This window comes from Amblyomma mixtum, chromosome 2 (assembly GCF_055824585.1).
Source record: "Amblyomma mixtum isolate Tamu chromosome 2, ASM5582458v1, whole genome shotgun sequence".
Taxonomy (NCBI): Eukaryota; Metazoa; Arthropoda; class Arachnida; order Ixodida; family Ixodidae; genus Amblyomma; species Amblyomma mixtum.
Window position 1 is genome coordinate 125,290,396 of NC_143013.1, and position 16,091 is coordinate 125,306,486.

Consider the following 16,091-nt stretch of genomic DNA (forward strand, 5'->3'; position numbering starts at 1 on the left):
CCTCTTTTATTTTTCAATTGGGTTAAGCCTGTTGTGTGTAAACGGTGCAGGCAGGGGCCTATTATTTTTATTTCCTTTTCGGTTGCCCCAACCTATTCAATGTCGCGCTTGGCTTGCGTCTCTTACGAGTGAACATCTTAGACATCTCTCCCTCTGGCTTTGAAAGGCCAAGTTCCTTGTCGGGAGAACCTGGTCCAGTAGACATAACGTCTCGACGGCAGAGTATGGCCCAGCCCGAGCCTACAAAGAACACAAGGGTGCGGAACTCTATAAGCCTGCCCCCAATCGTTTGTGTGCCCCTAATAAAGGCGGACAGATATCTGTTGTACAGCTCTTGAGAAAAGTTGGGAGGTAGGTTAGTTTATCCCTTTCAGAATCAGCTATCCACTGCGCCCATCATTACTTCAACAGTATGCATATCCTGAATAATACATAATACTGCACTTCATACTACTTCACGGTGACACGTAAAAAGCGCGGAACATGGGATGCCGGAAATAAAGTGCAGTAGAGCTCACGCCTGTGACCTTCTTTTTCTGAGGTTATTTGTTTTGCGCTGCTTTTTCTTTTCCGTGCTTGCCATATCCTGTTCCACTGAGCGGAGCTAGATTGGCAGAGCGTTGAGTGCGGAGCACCTGCAATGAATAATTTACAAACGCAGTCTTGGACACTCCGCGTGTTCTCGCCGTTACTGATGTATAAATGGCTGCTCCTGCAGCTAAGGTGCGAGAGAATAGCTGCGTCGCTAGAAATAATATTTTTTTGTTGTGAGTATGCGGCGTCAGGACAACCAGGATGTATATAAAGATGTTCTCGATGTTCTTTTGTGCTAGAAGAAAGGGTTTTTAGGAGAAGTATGGCTGATCATAAAAAAACACTTGAGCGGGAACGCCAACAGGCACAAGTGACGAGAAATACAGCAGTGTGTTCGACTATTTCCTCGTCTCTTGTGGCTGATTGTATTCGCGCTGTTCGATACAGGGTCCTTGTGTAGCTGCCATTATGTTTACTCCGTAAGCCTGCAGTGTTCTCTCTAGGGCAGCTGATTATGCAGACGCGCGCAGCACGCATTGTAAAATCCTTTGGAGATCCTACTGACATATTTCACCTTACTCGGCATCTGAATAAATCAACTGAAACTTGTGCCTGTACGTCGTTGCAGCGTATATTAACAAACTGAGACCTGTTCAGCTTGGCGCCATGTGTCAGTGATGGCCAACAAATCATGCAAAATGAAGAGTGTAGACAAGGCCCATGCGCTTTGTGCCTGTCGTGTAGACGGCGATTAGCCTCAAAACAAAGTATCCATCATAGAAGGCACACTTTGGCATGGGAAGATGCATCTGATCACCACTACTGGGAATGCTGCATTACCATGTGGTATCGATTTAGGGGTCAGAGTAAGTGCAAGAAAAAGGCTTATTGCTCTGTCAACCCATTGCGAGTACTGGCGCGTTTTTCGTTCAGCAGCTACGACTGCAAAGGTGAAAGAACGTTGGCTTGCTTATGAAGCGCGCAGGCCAGTTGACGGCAAGTCTCACAGTACACGGTAGATTTTATAGCGCGGCTATGAAAAGAGCTTAGTTGAAAGCTTGTGAGGGCACACTGAGATTCATAACTTCTTTGTGTCTGCGTCTTGTGGAACATGGGTAAAAGCGTCTGCGGCGAGACAATTGCCGTCCGGAGGGGTAGCACAGCTCGTTAAGCAAATTCCTCGCATGCGAGATGAGCGGGGTTTAACTTCAGATAGGCCTGGGTGCTCACCAATTTTTTGCCGTGTGCAAGCTTTACGCTGCCCTTGGACTCTACCATGTCGTTATGGCCGAGCGAACTGCTTAGAAATACGCGTCTCTGACGCCGCCTCGCTTTGACTAAACGCAAGACTAACATGACGCGCATTAACCAAGCAGCCCTTTGTGCAACGAAATCACGATCATCATTTAGCGCCAGACGGAGGGATAGCGCAAAATGGCATAGCAAACACCTCTGATGGAAGTTGCGAAGGCTGTTTGCTGGACGTTAGGGTCCATCGTTATTTATTGCTCCTGTATGATCGGTACCAGTAGGACCCGTAGGGGTCGCCGTTACGCTAGGTTACGTTTAAGCATGCGAGCGCGCGCTTTTTTACGCAGCCGCGATAATGTTTCGCGCGGATCGGGAGACTTTCTTTGGTGTCAGGAAACCACACGAAGCGTATGACGTGGCATAGAAACAGCTGCTGGATGACGTGACGCACGGCAAAGAGACACACAGTTGCGTGGCAATGATCGCTACTGTTGCGCCATTTGCGGTCGATTGAGTAAGCAGCCGTACAGACAGTAGAACACTGCGTTAGTCAGCTAGACCAGAGATCTGTACCCATCGTTGATATGGGTTGCGTGCACCTCAGTGCCTTAATTATTTCAGAGATAAAGGCTCCGAAAAAGGAAAAAATTTTCTGCAAAATCATACTATGAAAGCCTCAAGTATATTAATGAAACACGTTGAGGGCCTAGTGGGTGATGCATTATCCCAGAAGTACTTGTATTTGGGCGTGTTGGTTCATAACTTTCCTGGGGGACACTGGGGCGCAACAAAAGACACGGACAAGAAGTAGACAGGGACGAGCGCTCGTCCCTGTCTACGTCTTGTCCGTGTCTTTTATTGCGCCCCTGTGTCCCCCAGGAAAGAGATGCATTATCTTTTCTCGAAATTTAAATAAAGCTACACTTTAGACGAATACACAGAAGGACATGACAGGAGAGGCGCTGACTACAACTATGTTCACTGACACGTATTTTTGTTGAACATGCAAGAAAGAAAACACTTAGCACATGCGTATCTATGACTGGCCACAGAAAAAAAGGTCAAGAAAACGGGAGAACGGGGAGAGGAAAGTGTGGTCGCACTTTTTTTGTTTGTCTTTTCCACTCAAGATGACACCAAATAAGTCAAAGTAGGTTAAGGAGAGCAGACTGCATTTCTTCCCCTATTTTTAAAGGGACACTGAGGAGAGCTCTATTAATATTTTTTTTATAGCAAAATCCGATAGTTCGGCATTTCATGGCTTTGTTGCCACTTGGCCGTCAGCGAAAGATACATTTATTTCTAAGAAATTTGGATTCGAAGTTGAAATAGTTTTTCCCGCCGCTCTGATTCAAACATGGGATTCTGCTATGACGACACAGAACTAAGTGACGTGAAACATGACATTCACATGACGTAACGCAGACTCCGTGATTTCTGGCGACCAGCAGTGTGCCCCAGCAGCAGGTGAAAAGAAAGCTACCGCCGGCCGCACGTTGAAGGCATCTATCGGCTATTGCGGCCGTCGCGTCGTTTATATTTGCACCGGCGTTTTGCCAGCGTTACAATGTATCCCGTTCTCGAAGTCGTCAACGAAGTTCTCGCAAATAGACGCCTTTAGCATACCGTGTACCTTGTTACCGTTAGCGGAATACCGGGAGCCCCCATACCGATGAGAGCAAGCGCTGATTGGTCCCGGCGCTGCAGGAGCGCGCGTAGCTATCGGGTACGTGGCGCCATCTGGCGACGTCAAGGAGATTTGCGCATACATTTGCTGCGCCTCAGTGATTCGTAGCTTCTCGTGTCCTAGTGTTGCTAGAACTATTGGTTCTAGCAACACTGCTTTGTCCTATGACGCCATGAAACTTGTACTTGCGAGTTTGGCCTGGGGCGGCGATACCTGTATTTTGGTTCTTGCTCTTTTCTATGTTACAGGAGCTTTGTTGTCAGTATGAATGGCGTTTTTGTAATCAGGAGCTGGTATTCTCTCGATGCAAGTCAACTTCAATTTCTCCTCAGTGTCCCTTTAAGCGATGTGAATTCGCTGGTATGCAGGGAGACAGAGGTGGTGCTGACACAAATGGTCTCTCGCCTTGATAAAAATGGCTTCGGATATTTCCCGAGTTAATCTATCTTTCCTCCTCGTCAGAATTTTTATCTTGTCAAGCCGTGGCTCATAGTTCTGATCGTTTAGATCCTTGCACGAACCGCAGTGGGCGGGTCGATTCGTGCTGGGGTCGCGTTTTCCAACGTTTATGTTTCGTGGCACGTGCATTAACAGAACGCCCAGTCTCACCAAAGTACACTTTGCCACAAGAAAGGGGGATCTGATAGACCACACCCATGGCACACCGAAAAAAAAAGGGCTTGCCGTGCTTTTTTTTGTTTTTTCCCCGCGGCCAGATGTTGCAGGGGCACTACTGCTGACCTTAGGGCAAATCTTGGCCAATTTGGACGGCGCCGAGAAAAATCCTCCGGACGCCGTACTTGTTCCCTACCCTTTTTAGGTTGTGGGACACCTTGTGATGTATGGAATAACCACTGTTTTGGCGTTCCCGAGTCTTCCTGATCTCCGTGTCTTCTTTTCCCTTACGTTGATTTTCTGTAGCAGTGCCTTGGTCACAGATGTCAACACGTTGCCAGGGAACCCTGCTTTGCGCAATCTGGCTACCTCTCCCCGAAAGCTCTCTTGCATCATTTGAGTGCACCACTTTACGAGTGCGGATTCTAGAGGATTCTAAGGTTTTTGATTGAGCCGAGGAAAAAGGATAAAACCTTTCTTGGCTCCAGGGTGGTAGCACCAGTGTACACACCTTCCTCCGAGCATGATGCTGAGGTCTAATAATTGGAGCCTGAAGTAACAACCGGATTTGCAACTCAAAGCACAAAGTAATTTTTATCCCTGTAAAAAAAAACTGGGTGCAAAATGTCCCAATGGCTACAAATCGCAACACGAAAACACCATAGTAAGACGAGTACGCCAGAACTAAGGGGTTCACATATTTTTGAAGATGGACTTCATTTTAGAAATAGCAGAAAAAATTGGCAATGCTTTAGCTCTGGTTACACTTGGACGATTGCGAAAACAACGAGTAGAGAGAGAGAGGCAATGGCGAGGGCGCGGCAGCCGCGGCGGCTCGAGCACGCTAGCTATGCGCCGCTATTGCGCATGCGTAACTGGCGAGCGCAACGGCGGCACCTCTCACTCACCCGTGCAGCGACGGCGGCGGCGCGCCAACTGTGCGCTGTGTGACGTCACTCCTCCTCGCGCACGCGCAGTATGGCCTTTCGTCAGCTCCGCGAAATGGCTCGGCGACTGGCGTAGTGTTGCTTTCGCAACAAAAATCATTTTAGCGGTGACAAAATGTCTCTAGAGTTCAAAGGCGTGCTACTCAGCTTACTCTTCTGAGAAATATTCACTACGGTCTCTATCTAAATCAAAAAGGCAACCCAGTTGCAATAACATGACTACGGAATTCGCTTTAAACAAAGGAATTGGTGCTAGCTGGAGCACATCACAAGAAGAAGCTGCGCATTTGCTGCACATTAGTGTGCACAACGCTTCAAAAGGATAATCTATAGCCTAGGGCAGTGAATCTTGTGATTGACGACGCTGATATACGCCGCCAACGCCTACAGTTTAGGCGCTTTGAACTCTAATGGTAAACACTCCAGTTATTTTGCTTACTCACTGTCGTTTTACGGCCTGGTGTGATTCGCTGGAAGCTTTCGCTGCGCTTGAGTGACCGGAGGTGCTTCGTTAAAACCCTCAGGAATACAGGAGACGGGGCTGCAGAGAATGGTGAAGACTATTAATAGTGATTGAATTTTTGCGCGATCAGGAAGATTGTGCTAATGCTTTAGTGACCGATCACTGTCATCTTTTTTTATTTCACCTGTGCGCAATAAACAAAAAGCTATTCATAGATAAATGCAGTGTCTTATAAAAATTTATCCCGCTCAAGCACTCAAAATGCTTATTAACCGGCTGCGAATCCGATAAAGCAAACGCGCCAAACACGCCAAACAAACTTTAAAAATTTAACCTCAAACCAAAAACTCGTCTCCGCTTCCTCGAATGAAATCATCAAGTCAAGATCTTGCTATTTCACTGTTAGGTCCTCTGGTATCGGTTGTTCTGTAAACGTTAATATAGTTTCGCAGTCTTTGATACTGAATGGGTCGTAAATAAAATTCGTTAATGAGATCCGGAAAACAAAATAGAACTATCCCACGTATATTGAGATTCACAAAAGAGATGTGGCACGCTAGTTGGTAGTGCATATCTGTGGGAACGGGGAAGGTAACAGGACAGAACGAAGAGGGACACACACACGGTGTGTGTCCCTCTTCGTTTTGTCCTCTTAACTACGCTGTTCCTACAGATATCGTGACGAATAAGGCATGCTCAACTGTGCTCCATTTAGTCCCAGGCGTATTCACATGTCTGCATTTGGGGCCTTCCCTTTTCCACATTGAATGATCTGTACGAAACAGATACTACTCTTTCTTTCCTATCAATGGCGTGCGCGTTGTGCCCCTCGTTTTCCAATCGTTCTCCGCCAGTCTCTGCAGATGCTAAACTTGGGTGTTAAACCTACTCGAAGGTTTGCGCTGCATTAGTCCAGCCTATGTCTCGTCGTAGTTGTTTGCAATTCCGAGTTAACACGAATACCTACTAGCCCAAAGTTTTGCCCTTGTAAAAAGAAATTATCGTCGCGCTTAAAGCGACGTGATAGACGGTACGAAAAGGCGTCTGCTAACAGCTGTTACATCCGTATCATGTTAGCCCTCTGGCCATATCGAGGAGGGATAAGTGCGGCAACACTGAGAGCTAAGGGTGCGCGAAGAATATTGCAGCAACCTTGCATGATTGGCCAATCCGGCACATCCGGGGGATGTTCCCACTAAAGTCCGAATGAGAGCGATGCGGGCGCCCTGGCGCCCGCGAAGAACGTTTTCGATGACCGATTCACGAAACCGAGAGTTGTTAGTTACAACATGCCTGACTGGCGCGCACGCAACTGGAATCTGAGAAACTACCAAGTAATTACTATCCGAGCTGAACAAGGCTGGACGCTACCGGTAGGGTTACGGAGCATATAGATTGCCCTACTGACAAAACGTCTGGGTTGGCGGGACGTTGTTCGCGATACAAACGCCTCGCTAACTGTTCTGATGGCGAAGGCTCACCTTTTAGCACTTATGAATCCGATGCCTGTGGGCAGCTCAGCAGGCCACACCGGTTCGAAGTTCTGAGAGATCGGACAGCGAGGTTGTCCAATATGTCGCCCGGAAGCATGAGTGGTTCTCGCACTGATGATGATTTTTATGAGGAACAGTGCGCGCTCACGAAGTGGTACGCATAGTGCCAAATTGAGATAGATTCTTGAGTTAACGTGCGTGATGAAAAACTCGAATTGAGAGCTCAAGTAAGAAAGCGGAATGATGTAAATATTTTCGATACCCACTCGTTTACCACGCAAATGAGGCAATCAGGAGGCAACGAGGCAAGTGGATGCATGCGATCCACGCTACATGTGTTGACGAAGACGAAGAGAAAGAGGACTGGAATCTGATCGGTTACCTTGCTAACTTTTTTTTACTCATGATGCCAGACTTGCCACTTCTGCGCATGCGCGAAACCGAGCGACGTCGCGCGCAGCGCAGATGGCCGCCGACTTCGTAATAAAAAAAAAGAATGAAAATAAGCATGGCAATAAATAATAAGCTGTTTAAATATTAACTGCTTAAATATTAGCCGTTGCTTATATTCTTAATTTCTCTAACAACCATGCTCTATTTTTGCGCCCAAACGAAGAAAGTAGGCTGTTAGTGCTCGGCTGTTAGGGCGGTGTCTTTTTCGTTAGAATTGTTTGAAGGGAAAGAGAGAGCGTTTGACTGCTGCGTCCACTCCACCATTTGCTGCCTACTTCCTCTTTTTGACGCACTTGACAAGGTCATCCAAATAGTCCTCATAATTTCGAGCCGATAAGGCCAGCTTTCGAATGGCAGTTTACGGTGGACGGACGACATGAAAGGTTAGTGCCCTTAGAAACTAGTTTGAAATTTTAAAGCTGTTCCTGACATACTCCAGTGCATCTCTCCTCTGATGGTGTCGTCACGTGTAACCTCATCAGCGTAACAGCTCGTCTCTGTGTCATAAATTTTTATCCTTGAAGCGAAACCTAGAGCGGCGAGCGGAAATCTGAGGCAGAATTCCAAAAGGAGCAGACACCTACGAGAAAATCGTGACTCGCCGGCCCATTATATCTGCAGTTTTGATGGCCCGCCATTCCATAGCTGAAGTTGTGGTCAATCATGCTCCTTTCGAACACGTGTACAGATCTGAGAGCAAGAGAACGGAAAAGAGGGGCTCGTTATGGGTGATATGACGGACGCCAACAGTCACCGAAACCAAGCAGCATAGGGTATTCTTTTTAATTTGTTGTGTTCATCAATAGGAAAGCAACAAATGATCATTTCTAAACCTAATTGATTATAAAGCATAAGAAAAAACAACCACATGCCACCGGTGGAGCCCGAACCCTTGACCTCCGTATTTCGCGTGCGGTGCTCTACAAAGTGAGCTAACGTGACGATTGACCAATCTTCTTTCGGGGGCCTTTATGTGTAGTGCAACCGGACCTTGAGCGTGTTCACGTGTGCCGTCCTCGTAAATAGCGGCGGATGTAGCACGTTCTGTATTACTGTGAGTGTCACGTAGGAACATGATCGAACGGCGGAGGCGGACACTGTGCGAAAACTCGCACTAGCGGCATGTTCTAGTTTCGGCTTTCTAATCGCTTATGTGTAAAAGTAAGCACTTGGTTAATCTCCGATTTAGGAACAGCACAAATAAAAAACTCCGCTACGGTCCTTCGTTTCGGTGAGTGTTGGCTTCCCTCATGTCATATTTGATTACGCGTTCCATGACATCGTTGACGCCACATGCAGTCCTGCTCTAGTGCCTGGAAATTCTGACACAGCATATGAACAACTGACCTATCTGTTTCTTTGCTATACATTCCCGGTGTTCAAGCTAGAGTGCATAGCCCGCAAATCTACATACGATCGTGCAGTAAAAGCTGATGGCTGCCCGTTGGTTCAGTGAAAGTAAAAAATCTCTGCCTCTCCCTTAAACGAGAGTAGAGTAAGCATGAAATGTTTACGGGCCTAATATCATCTCGGTGGACACCCGAACCTGCACCGTACAGGAAGGGAGGAACGCCACCACCCGTTCAGCGTTCAGCGCGATGCCTTGCCATTTGAAAGCAAGGTTTTTTTGAGGAAAGGAAATGGCGCAGTAATTCTCTGCCATCTCGGTGGGCACCCGAACCGAACCGTAAAGGAAGGGAGGAACGCCACCACCCGTTCAGCGCGATGTCTTGCCCTTTGAACGCAGCGCTTCTCCCCCGGGCCCCTGTGCGCCTGCGCGGCTTTGCTTCGATGCGCGAAGCCCCTAAGAGATCACGTATGAGAACGAAGTGTAACGTGGCATTTATGTGCTTTTTGCACGCGTTATTAGAAATCGGAAATTATAATTCCGTGCATTATCAAACCCACAGCTCCATTGATGTCTTGATAAACATTGAGAAGGCACTGGCAGCAGTTATTTTTTGTCTCGTTTAGAGACCAACCGGCGCTTGCATGCCGGTCGCGTAGGAGGGCTTAGAGTGTCTCGTTAAATCTCGTTAAGTCTCGTACGGTGCCCGGATGTTCTCGTTTCAGAGCCCGGATGACTGGAATTCAGTGCCCGGATGAGTGGATTTCAGTGCCCGGATGAGTGGATTTCAGTGCCCGGATGAGTGGATTTCAGTGCCCGGATGACTGGAATTCAGTGCCCGGATGAGTGGATTTCAGTGCCCGGATGATGGCTCTCGGTCTCGGCGTGACGTCACCACACTGCCGACAACGGGAGCTAAAAGCATTTCATGCTTAAAATCCTTTCGTGACCCAACGTGGAGCGCCATATTGCATCAATATGGACATTGGGCTTTGTGTTCCCTCTATGTGCTGGCGCCGAAGCAGAAGCTACAGGCCTGCATTGCAAAACGCGAGGAATGAATTGCGCAATGTGATCTCGGCATAATTGCAGCATCATATTTATCGATATTACATGAGTAACATTTCTGGAACTCTTTGTCTTTTCTTGTCCGGTATCGGTGAACAGAAAGGCAATACGTGCCAGTGTTTATGGGTATCAGGTCTAGCCTAACCTGGCCGCAAAATCGGCGGCCTCCTTTAGAAGCATGAAAACAGTACCACCCTACTACGGTGAGCACTTTCAAAGCTCCACTGTATGCTTTGCCATTGCTTCATAAGAAATTGAAAATTAAACAACTTAATTAATGACTAGACTTTTATAGTTCGGCTACTTGTGTAATGACTAGGGCCCGGAACTTCAGGCATTTGCCTAAACAAGCCTATAAAGGCCTAAACCGAGGATTTTTGTACTTACCAGCCTTTTTGTTATTTTTTACTAAATACTGCCTATTTAACCGCACTTGTTGCATATCAATGCGGCATTTCGGTACTCGGTGCTGTTTTTCAATTTTGACACAGTCTAAGTGTGGTGAAAGGCGTGCGCGGATGCACGCACAAAACGCGCCGGTCTCCCAAAACGCTTTTCCCGGCGTGTAGCTGGCGCAACCAAAGAGGTTATATAACCAGCTTGAGTGTAACCCTACACCCGAACTGGAGCCGCCCAGCCAAAGACCATCGCCTCAACGCGCTCCGTCCAGCCGGGGACCGCCGGCTCACCGCGCGCAGGACTCACATGCACTCGCGCGCTCCCTGCTCGCTCTTTGCTCGGTCTACTCTCAGCCGCCCACCCCACCGCAGAGAATGCCCACTTTTTGCTTGCCGCTTCCAGAACACGCGACACTCACTTGAGCGGGCTCACAACCTTTGCTTCGTCAGCGCTTCGCATTTCATTTCGCACTGACATGGCGAAAGAAAAGGCATTGAGAGGCGCTCGTTGCAAGCAATAGGTTTCGGAGCATGCAAATGTTTTTTCATTGAATGAAACTGTGTTTTGCTGCAAAATGCGCGAAACGTCAGCATCAAGTGAGAAGCGATGCCATGTAGCGCAACACGTCGCTAGCAACGAGCATATTGCATACCTGAAGCGATTGAAATGGGGGACATCGCAGCTCCTACTGTCAGTGGCTTTCAGCGGTAGTTCGACAGCAAAGGGTTCGTCATTTCTCAAAGAGTTGTGTCAAGCATTTTTGGCGGCAGATATCCCGTTGTAAAAACTAACCAGCATTGATCATCGCAGCTTTCTGGAACAATACACCCAGTAATATTTTCCAGACGATTCAACGCTTCGTAAGAGATGCGCGAAAGAGTGCTTCGAGGATACTCTAGCCAAAGGCACAGATGAAATTGTGACAACTATATTTGGGTGTCAGTCGATGAAACCACGGACGCTAGCGGACGGAGTGTGGCCAACTTCATCGTCGGATCATTGAGCCCAGAGAAAGCTGGACAATTAATCCTGACCAACGCAGAAGTTCTTGAAAAAAGTGAGCTATTCGACGATAGGGCGTTTTTTCACTTCGTCTATGGAACATCTATGACCAGAAAATGGTCAGTATGAGAAGGTACTTCTGTTCGTCACGGATGGGGAATCCTACATGTGCAAGGTAGGAAATGGACTGGTGCCGTTCTACAAAATGGTTCACCTGACCTGCGTTTTTTATGCAATACATCGTGTCGCCGAATGTGTCCGACCCTCTTTTCCCCAAGTGGACGCGTCAGTATCTAAACACAAAATAGGTGTTTCTTAAATCTCCATCCAGAATTGCTGTTTTCCGCGCCACAGCACCTGACGTTCCTCTGCACCAAAGCCTGTTTTGACTCGATGGGGGAGATGGATAAACGCAGCATTATATTGCGCCCAGCACTTTGAAGTGGTCAAGTCTGTCTTTGATGAAATCAAAGATGAAGCAGCGTGTGCGATGAAAGATGCGAGTTTTGAAAGAGACCGGATATACATGACTGCAAACTTCTCAGCATTGAAGGAAAGGATGGCAGAGTTGCGAAAGACTGGATTCTCAATAGATGATTCATTGAAGGCCGTCGCAGAAGTACAAGCAGCACTTCGGTGACTGGAAGGAAAGGGCGCTATTGCTTCTAGGAAGATGCAACAATTGGTAGAAAAAAATAGAGGCCTAGAAAGAATTTCTGAAATCAGAGACCTTCTAGGCGGAGATGATACGGCCACATCACCTGAAGGCTTGAGTCCCTATGAACTCTCATGTTTTAGGTTCACGCCTCTGACTTCATCCAAACCGGAGAGTGTGCTTTACTGTGGCTTGCTTTAATTGAGGACTGCGTACGCTCCATGCTTGACTGACAAATTTTGTTCTAATAAAGGGTATTATTCAAAGCGCCTATTTTTGCTTTATAGCGCCTATTTCAATGTTTTTTAAAGCCTAGATGCCTGCCTATTTCGGGGTTCGTTAGTGCCTTAATTTCGGGGCCCTAGAAGTTACCATCCTGCCTCGGAGAGAAATTGCGAATGCAAGGCAGCCGTAGCACTTAGCCACCTTTAACGTTAAGGAAGGAGGTGCTTTACGCATATAAGTTCACCGGATACATATTGTATACCACCAATGTAATCTCAACCGGCTTTTCTCCAGTTCAAAATTATCGCAAACATTAATGGCGCCACGATCTTCTCAAGGCTGTTTAACCTTGCGAGGAAAATTGAGCGCATGTGCAATGAAATGAAATAGTCGCAGTCTCCGCGCTCTTCATTGTGTACTAAGATGGCACCAACTAGCCCTATTTCTTGTGCCCCATGTAAGACGACATTCTCTGAAAATTAACGCTTCTCGTTAAATGGTAGCCTCTAAAAGTATAGCTGTGCTATACCTGGAAACGCAACGCCCATGGTGCATTTCACTGTAGTTTGTCGTCTTTGTCATGGCTATCCCGTGCTAGCATGGCTGGCTGTGATGCCTGAGGTCTAATTGTATTAGATGCAGCGGTACAAATAATGTTTTTATTATATTACTCCTCTGCGTCACTGAATTTATGTTGGTCTGAGTTTTTCCTGCACCAGCTTGGCAATGTTTTCACTGCATATCCCGCTTTACAGGGCAGTATTGAAGTTTAATAAGACACAATCACATTCGAGTGCTGACTTGGTAGGTTTTTTCCAGGGCACCTTTCATTCGGCATCGCAGATCTCATGGTCATGTGGTTAAATATAAATGCCGCACTTGTAGCAAAACCGGACAAAGCCTCCTGAACAACTCTAAGCAGTAGCCACTGCTTTGAATGTGCATTCTACGTGCATACATGTCCACGCAGGTTATCCTTGTTATGCAGGGGTTATTTTGGAATAAGACAAAGATGAAGGACAGGAGGAAGTTTTACACAAGGCAAAAAAGGATAGCGTGTAAAAATACAGCTGCTTCTGTGAAATCTCACGTCAAAACAAGAACACAAAGAAGTGCGGCTATATTTCACAAATCGCCAAGGCAATAATTCAATTCAATTCAATTCAAGGTTTATTTTCCAGTTTACACTGGAAGGCTTTCAGGGCTAAAAGCTGCTCTGGGCAGCTTGACGTGGCCACTGAAACCTTCATTTGGCTTTTACAAAACGACAAACAGTGGAAACGCAATAAATAGATCACAAAAACAATAGCAGATATAATACAATACAAGATATATCTGAAAAGCAGATTATTTGAATCACTGTTTATAATGAGAAAAAGATTTTTAAGATTGAAGAACCTATTCTTACAACACATAATAGATTGAACGATGTCGTACTCTGATTAACATCACATAAAAAAACAAAAAAAAAACACAGGAAATCATAAGACACAGTAAGAAAGAAAAATGTTACATATTTACAAAATACTGCTGCAACTGTTTCATTCTGAGAAGTTCTGTGTCCTGATGCTTGTTAAGAATGGTAGGAAGAGAGTAGTGCAGTGTTTGTAGCTTGTAGTTAGTGCGAAAATGAGGCACGAACCATGGTTCTGTGATGCGTGTACGCGCATCATTTACACCAGCTGTAAGACAAGCAGTATTTATTAAAAAGCCTTTTAGTCCTGTAGACGTGGAATGAAAAGATGATAGAATGCGATATATGAGTTGGTGTTCAGTCTTTATTAGCCCGTATTTTTGAAATAAAGCATAAGTGGACGCGGAATATGTAATGTTTGCGATTATCCGAACGATTTTCTTTTGCAGAACATTTATTCTATTCATATATTGTTTAGTTGTTGTGAGCCAAACTAGGCTACAATAGGAAGGGTGGCAACACCCTTCCGAGGCCCTTGCGCCCAGCATTTTTTCCACCTCCATATTTTTTTTCTTTTTGCCTCACCCTCATCGGCCGTCAATACATCCTCGAACCTGACCTATCTTTTCCTTTGGCCTCTAACCAATTTAACGGCTAAAACGCTGATTTGATCAGCTTTTTTCCGAATGCTTGAAGCGCTGTGTACCGAATGCAATATGCGGTATCCAATGTAAGAAGTTGATATTGAGGTCGAAATTCAGAGAGGTTTACTTGACAGAGAGGCGGATACGCCAGCCTTATGTATCATTATCTGCGCTGCTACTCTGCACTCGGGAAGAGAAAGAGGGTATGAATGAAAGGTTATGAAGTGTGATGATGTGGATACGAGAGAGAAACGAATATATGCACGCACATATGGACAGCGCTTAATCACAGCCGAGAGTACAAACACGTTTCCCGCAAGAAACGAAGCACCCGGAATTCCTGGAGAGCTTTCCATCTCTCCGACTAAGGTACTAAATAAACTGACCGGCGCTCTTGGACAGACAGTAGGTTTTCGTTTTGACACGCCGGTTCGACTTCGTTTAATTTCCATTCAGCTGCAAGAAACCGGAATCTCATCGAGAGGTGAGAGAAAAGCCCGAGATAGTTCGCCTAGCGCGAAGAGCAAAAAAAAATAGATTAGATATGGCATCCGGTACAATCGAAGAGGCAACACTTAATCGTAACAACATATTAATTTCGACCACATAGAGAATAGCGACAGTAGGGAAGTCTGCGAGCGTATTCACCGATCCTTATGAAGTGAAAATTGTGCTGTTGAAGTTCAAATTAAAGTGGTATGCCTTATTATTGGGATCAGAAATAAAAAGAATTTCCCTACATTCATGAGGTGCCGAACACGAACACCTCTTTGAAGGAGCTAGACACCGCAGCGGACATGGGACAGAGAAAGAAGACGACACGCTCCCGTGTCCCGTGTCCGCTGCGGTGTCTAGCTCCTTCATGTCTCACCAACTGGCCTACACATCTACCCTCCTGAGTTAAAACACCTCTTTCTTTCGTGATTCGCATTGCTTTTAGCAGTATTGTGTTCGCAGACATCCACAGTGTATCTTGGGTTGGCTTCTTTCATTTATTTTGAATAAACGGCTCTATAACAACGATAAAAACATGTTTAGGTTATCAAAAAATGAGTCAATATTTATTTCAGTAAATTCGTCATGGCGTATGACCAAAATTTGTTATAGTTATCGCATGACTGGCCAAAGTAATATTTCATCATTGATCGCTGGGATGTGATTTGGTGGAGTAAAAGTAAAAAAGTAAATGTTGTGACCCGAAAACGCGGCCTTCGTGGACACACCCGAACCGTTAAAAGGTGTCCAGGAAAGAACGCTGCGCGAACAGCGCGAGGCCAAGAGACTGAAGAAAAAAAAACCAGAAATAGCACACAGGTTCTCATTGCATTTGCGCGCGTTTCATTGCCCTTGCACGTAAATGAACCAAGTAGACCAAATGACTGTTTTACAAAATGTAAAAGCTCGGCTGGGCTGTGGTCTAAATGCCGTCTTTGAGCTGCATGACACGAGTGTAGAAACAATATGCACGCATTATGAAGGCATTTCCTTACAAAAAATTCTTGACCATTTAGGGTGTATGATCACAACGTGGGGTAAAATGCTGAGAGCAAAATTTGAAGTAATAAAAACTTCACAAAATGCAGACTGGCGGAAAACCCACTCCATGAGTTACGCCTATCACTCTGAATGAAGGAAATTAACTTCTCAACACAGTTTCCGCACTCGAGAGGATAGCCGACAATTTTTTTTCTTAAATCCGCTCACTTATAACCCGCGAAGCGGCGCATAACACTCTCCTGAGAGCGCATACGAGTGGTTCTAGCCAAACACACACCGTTCAGCGCGAAGCCAAACAGAAACAAGTTCATGCAAACCTTAAAGGAATATCGACGCCAAATGCTCACTCGCGTGTTTTCACCTTTAAAATTATGCGGTAAAAATTAGACTGCCTCA